This window comes from Apium graveolens, chromosome 2 (assembly GCF_009905375.1).
Source record: "Apium graveolens cultivar Ventura chromosome 2, ASM990537v1, whole genome shotgun sequence".
Taxonomy (NCBI): domain Eukaryota; kingdom Viridiplantae; phylum Streptophyta; class Magnoliopsida; order Apiales; family Apiaceae; genus Apium; species Apium graveolens.
In genome coordinates, this window is record NC_133648.1 from 306,021,768 (window position 1) to 306,028,432 (window position 6,665).

General features: G+C 37.9%; 1 non-coding gene across 1 annotated transcript; it reads right to left on the reverse strand.

Annotated features, from left to right (window-relative positions):
• Positions 1-2,054: 2,054 nt before the first annotated feature.
• On the reverse strand, positions 2,055-2,160 carry LOC141710345 (small nucleolar RNA R71). The gene has a single exon (XR_012570871.1). It is a non-coding gene; the product is annotated as a small nucleolar RNA R71 (small nucleolar RNA).
• Positions 2,161-6,665: the final 4,505 nt, after the last annotated feature.

Consider the following 6,665-nt stretch of genomic DNA (forward strand, 5'->3'; position numbering starts at 1 on the left):
ACCGATTTTTAGAACACCGAGTTTTAGTGAAAGCGGTGCAAATAATAAAACTTCGTAGGAGACTCAACTTTTAAAATGTTTGTCATCGAGTTAAGCTCTTAATTTTGAATCTAAACTTTTATGATAAATATTAAAAATTTAGGAAGGTGTCATTAAGATTGCTCGTGCAAAGCCGTCAAGAACTAGCTGAATAAAACAAGCAGAAGAATTTTTTCCAGTAGGTCAGCGCGCCCACACTGTGCTAGCGCGCCCGCACCAGAGAAGCAGAATATCAGCATTCCCGCACTGGTGAAGCGCGCGGCCGCGCCAGATCAGGATTCCAGATTCCTGTTTCAATTAGAAGACTGTTTTTCTGGGCTTTTGGATTAATTGGGCTGCTATATAATGACAACTTAAAGACGTTTTTCCTAACAGAGCTTAAGGAGAAGACATCGAGAAGAACTATAGCACAATTCAACCAAGGCGAAGAAGATCTAGTTTATTCTTGTGATTCTTTGTTTCTAAGTTGTAATCTTGGATGCTCATTTCTTGTTTTGTTGAACCTAATACTCTTGTTTAACTTACTTTGATTAATATTCGTATTTATAAAGACCTAGTTTATTCTACCATGCTTTCATCGAAACCCACGGTGATGATGAGTTCGGTTATGGGCTAATCGTTATCTTGGGGTTCTAGCGGAATTACTTATGGATTTCAATAGTTAATATATTTTGATACCTTAGTGTATGGTGATTTTATGATGTCTTAGTACTGGTTGTGCTTATTCGTCTTATGAGCGTCGCGAACTTATAAGATAGTGTAATAATCTCTAATGAAGCGACAATGAATTTAGAGGTTTAGAACTTGCCATGCTAATATAGGTTCATGTATTTGATATGCATAATTCGTAGGTAATTTTAACCATTTTACTTGCCCTATATAATCATGATAGATAACTTGCGTATTAAACCGTTATGTTGTCAAATTCTATAGACATATAGGGTCTAAATATATATAGTGTCTATTCAACTTCTATCTCTTTTGTGGATGTCTGGTAGTAGGGTATTCGTACAATAAAATTGGGCATTTACTAGTTTCGTGTTGTCTGGTTAGTGTCATAACCATTGCATGTTAAGGTTAAGAACAAAAAAAGGCTATTGAATGAAGTAGTAATGAAGTTAGAATCCCATGTTTGTGTTATATAAGAAAATCAACCTTTTACTCTCTTAATTAATTGCATGTTAGTTAATAATCTTAGTTATAAACAAAACCAATTTGTTTATCTTCTTAGCATTGAATAATAACCATACCATTGTTGCATAAGTGCATTAATTGAAATTAACCTAAACCAGTCTCTGTGGGAACGAACTAGAATTAATTCTATATTACTTACGATCGCATATACTTGCGTGAATATTAGCGCATATTTTCGTCCTAACAAGTATTTGGCGCCGCTGTCGGGGACTCGTTGTTATTTTTAGTTTATGTGTTTGTCATCAGTGGTCGTTAAAGTTCACTGACTCGGACATTGTTACTTACTTGTTTCCTTATCGTGTTTCAGGCACTCTAGCGAGTGTGTATGCATACGCGTTCTCGGTCTCGCAAGAGAACACTAGATAAAGCGGATGAAGTAGTTAAAGAAGTTTTTGTTGAGGAGAAAGCTGAAGAAGAAGCTCTAGTCATAATGGGAGATTAAGCAGCGAATCCTAAGGCTTTGATGGACTATTCTAAGCCAAAGATCAATGATATTCAGTATAGCATTATTGGGCCAGCCATCCGGCTAACACATTTGAAATCAAGTCGAGTACGATTCAGATGATATAGAATTCAGTTCAGTTTTGGGGTTCTCCTATAGAAGATCCCAACATGCACATCAGGGATTTGATCGAGATCTGCGACACTTTCAAGTTCAATGGAGTTACTGAGGATGCTATTAAGCTGAGGCTTTTCCCATTCTCTCTGAGGGATAAGGCTAAGTGTTCGTTACATTCTCTACCACCAGGCTCCATTACTACTTGGGAGGATCTTGTTCAGAAGTTTCTCACTAAATTTTTCCCTATGGCAAAGAAAGCTGCAATCAGAAATGCTCTTACTCAATTTGCGCAGCAAACGGGAGAATCTTTGTGTGAGGCTTGGGATCACTACAAAGATATGCTTAGAAAGTGTCCTCTTCATTGGATTCCTGACTGGATGATCATTAACTACTTTTATAATGGGTTGGGTGCAACTTCTAAACCCATGCTTGATGCAGCATCGGGAGGAGCCTTATGGGCCAAAAGCTACGATGAAGCTTATAAATTGATTGAACTGATGGCTGCTAATAAATACCAAAACCCAATTCAAAGAATACATCAAGGCAAAGTAAAAGGAATTCTAGAAGTGGACACAGCTACTGCTATAGCTGCTCAGCTTCAGGCTTTGACGATGAAGATGGATTCTTTGGCTAATTTTGGAGTTAATCAGATCACTAGTGTTTGTGAGATTTGTGCTGGTGCGCATGAGACGAAGCACTGTGCTATTTCTAGTGAATCAACTCAGTTTGTGAGAAACTTGCAGAGATAGCAGTAACCAGCTCCAGCCACTTATCATCCCAAAAACCGCAATCATCTTAACTTCAGCTAGAGCAACACTCAGAATGCGGTGCAACAACATTATCAGCCATATGCAGCAAAGCAATACAACCCTCCTGGTTTTCAACAGTCGCAATATGCACCAAAGCAACAACTCCAACATTAGCAGCTACTTCAATCTAATAGAAAATCTGAACTACAGGATTTGAGGCTCATGTGCAAGAGCCAAGCGGTTTCTATCAAGACCTTGGAGAATCAAATTGGGCAGATTGCCAATGCCTTGCTGAATCAACAACCTGGTACACTCCCTAGTGACACTGAAGTACCAGGAAAAAGGGAAGCTAAAGAGCAGGTTAAGACAATCACATTAAGGTCTGGGAAAGTTGCAAATCCCTAAAAATCTCAAGTTCCAGAAGTTGAAGTTATGGCTAAAGAAGAAGTGCAGAAAGAAGCAGAAGTCGAACCAAGTAAGACAGCTGTTGTCAACACTCCTCCTGAGGGTAATATAGGGGAAAAACAGGTTTATCCTCCACCTCCTTTTCCTAAGAGGCTGTAGAAGCAAAAGCTGGATAAGCAATTTGCTAAGTTCTTGGAAGTTTTTAAGAAACTTCATATCAATATACCTTTTGCTGAAGCTCTTGAACATATGCCTAGCTATGTGAAGTTTATGAAAGGTATTCTCTCTCAGAAAGTGAAACTCGATGACTTAGAGACCGTAGCTCTCATGGAGGAATGCAGTGTTGTGTTGCAACAGAAGTTACCTCCGAAGCTGAAAGATCCTGGAAGCTTTACTATTCCTTGCACTATTGGAAACTTGTCATTCAATAAGTGTTCATGTGATTTGGGAGCTAGCATCAATCTGATGCCTTTGTCTATCTTCAAGAAGTTGGACCTACCTGATCCAAAGCCTACTTATATGTCCTTACAGTTGGCCGATCGTTTGATTACATATCCACGAGGCATTGTGGAGGAGGTCTTGGTCAAGGTGGACAGACTCATCTTTCCTATTGATTTTGTAATTCTTAATTTCGAGGAGGATAAGAAGATTCCCATAATCTTGGGAAGATCATTCTTGGCTACTAGCCGAACTTTGATGGATGTGCAGAAGGGTGAACTCACTATGCGAGTACTGGATCAGAATGTGACGTTCAATGTTTTCAATGCCATGAAATTCCCTACTGATAATGAGGAGTTCTTAAAAGTGGAATTGGTCGATTCCGTGGTTACTTCGGAACTTGATCGAATGCTAAGGTCTGATGCCTTAGAAAAAGCCTTGTTGGGGAATTCAGATAGTGAAGATGACGAAGGTGATGAGTAGTTGAAATATTTGAATGCTTCTCCTTGTAAGTGAAGGCTGGATATGCCTTTTGAATCTCTTGGATTGGAGGAGCTGAACAAATCTCCAAAGCGCCTCTAGCCATCTATTGAGGAAGCTTCTACACTTGAGCTTAAACCATTGCCTAAACACTTAAGTTATGCTTTTTTAGGTGATGCATCTACTTTGCCTGTTAGTATTGCATCTGAGCTTTTAGGTAGTGATGAGGAAAAGCTTTTGAGAATTCTGAGATAGTTCAAATCAGCAACTAGATGGACTATAGCAGATATCAAGGGAATCAACCCTTCTTATTGTATCCATAAAATTCTGCTAGAGGAAGGTAGCAAGCCTACGGTTGAGAAACAAATATGGATGAATCCGATCATGAAAGAAGTTGTGAAGAAGGAAATTCTCAAGTGGCTAGATGCAGGGATCATCTATCCCATTTCTGACAGTTCTTGGGTGAGTCTAGTTTAGTGTGTGCCGAAGAAAGGAGGCATCACAGTTGTTTTTAATGAGAAGAATGAGCTCATTCCTACTTGAACAGTCATAGGGTGGAGAGTTTGCATGGATTACAGGAAGCTGAACAAGGTCACGAGGAAGGATAACTTTCTACTTCCTTTTATTGATTAGATGCTTGACAGATTGGCTAGGCATGAGTACTATTGTCTTATGGATGGCTATTCAGGCTATAGCCAGATTTGCATTGCTCTAGAAGATCAGGAAAAGACTACCTTCACATGTCCGTTTGGGACTTTCTCCTTCATAAGGGTTTCTTTTGGTGTGTGTGGAGCACCTACCACATTTCAGAGATGCATGATGGATCTCTTCTCTGACATTATTTGTCAGAATGTGGAGGTGTTTATGGACGATTTCTCTGTGTTTGATGATTCTTTTGATGAGTGCTTGCAAAATCTTGGCGTCGTTCTTAAAAGGTGTGTAAAAACCAATCTGGTTCTCAATTGGGAGAAATGTCACTTCATGGTGCGACAAGGCATCATTCTTGGGCACAAGGTCTCTAGTAAAGATCTTGAGGTGGACAAAGCCAAGGTGGGGGTCATTGAAAAACTTCATCCACCAATTTCTGTTAAGGGAGTCCGCAGCTTTCTTGGGCATGCGGGTTCTATAGGCATTTCATCAATTACTTCTCTAAAATCTCTAAACCCTTGTGCAATCTTCTAAAGAAAGATGTCTCGTTCAAGTTTGATAACGAGTGCCTAACTTCTTTTGAGAGCTTAATGAAGAGCTTGATCACGACACCTGTCATAACTGCTGTAACATCCGGGATATCGCGTGTAATTATTTTTATTAATAAGTAATTTTTATATGATTATTATGTGATTTTTGGTGAATTATCTGATGATTGGTGTGAATATGTGAATGTTTATATGTGATAAAATATAAGTTGGTTAATTTTATTATGACCAGAATAAAATATAGATAATTACGGTATTTTTCTGGTAATTTTTGGGCTTTTAAATGATTTTATATTGACTTATGAATTTATTAATTATTTTCTGAATAATTACAAAATAATTTTATAAAGCCGGGAATCCTCCGACTTCAATTGTTTTTACGTTTTTACAATCCGAAACTCTTCCGAAAACTCCTTTTTAACCTAATATGGTAATTCCGGACATTTTCCGTGTTTTGACTTTTTCTATCCGGATTACGGTTTGACCCGTGCGCGGCCCCGCGCAAGATTTTCGATACAATAACCATTTCGGTGAATCATCAAAACCCGCATTCTCGAAAGACGGGATATTATTAGAATATTTTCGTATAAAGTGTTTTATAAGAAGCCCGGTTTAGATAATTATCCAATACGGGTACTAAATTGGATCATTTTTTTGCATTTTCTTAGCGGCTAAGTAACTAATTTATCGATCCAATACTCGTTTTTGCAATTACTTGGTGGCCAAGTAACTAATTTAACGATCCAACACGAACCAATATTCCCAAAATATATATAGCCCTTTTATCATTTTATTTTATTTGAATAATCACAATAGTCAGTAAAACCCCGTAAAATATAGAGAAAATGTTGAATTCACGTCTTGTTCTTCATAATCAACGTACGAACGAAGGCGTTACCGAACTCCGATTCAAGCGTGCGATATATCAAAACGAAGCTCTCGAAAAGTACTTTCTGAATCAATCAACCAGTTCAGTGCAGAAATCAAGGTGATTTTGTTATTTATTTATTTTTATTCGAATTATTTGATGATTAAAATATGAATTTTTGTTCTTGATGTTGTTGATATGATTTGATGATTCCATCGTGTAGATAATATTTTTCTGGTCAGTTTGGTATATTATATGTCAAAAATAGAGTTCAATAACATATAGAAAAGGGTGTTTGATTCTCAGAAATAAAATTAGGGTTCTTGGTATGAGTGTTCTTGATAGAAAATTAGGCGTTTCTTTGTGTGGGGTTATTTGTTATAATTGATTGTAGCAACGTATAGATCGTCCAAAGATGATTCGATTGATGTATATATAAGAACAAACGATAACTGGAAGGGTATAATCGGAAAATCGGGGTTCGCCAGCCGCGAAACTTCGATTGAATTTTCCGGTTAATTCGTTGATTATTTGGGTGAAATGAATCTATAGATACGTTCCTGGAGCAACTAGTGTTATTTCCTGTTAATTGGAACCATTTTGGGTGGTTTTTCAGTCACCGGAAAAGCTCATGGACGGCGTCCATGGCTTTCCGGCGAGCTTGGGGCAGACGAATGTAAAATTTACAGTTTAGTCCCCCAAGTTTTGCAAACCTTACATTTTTGATACTTCTGTTT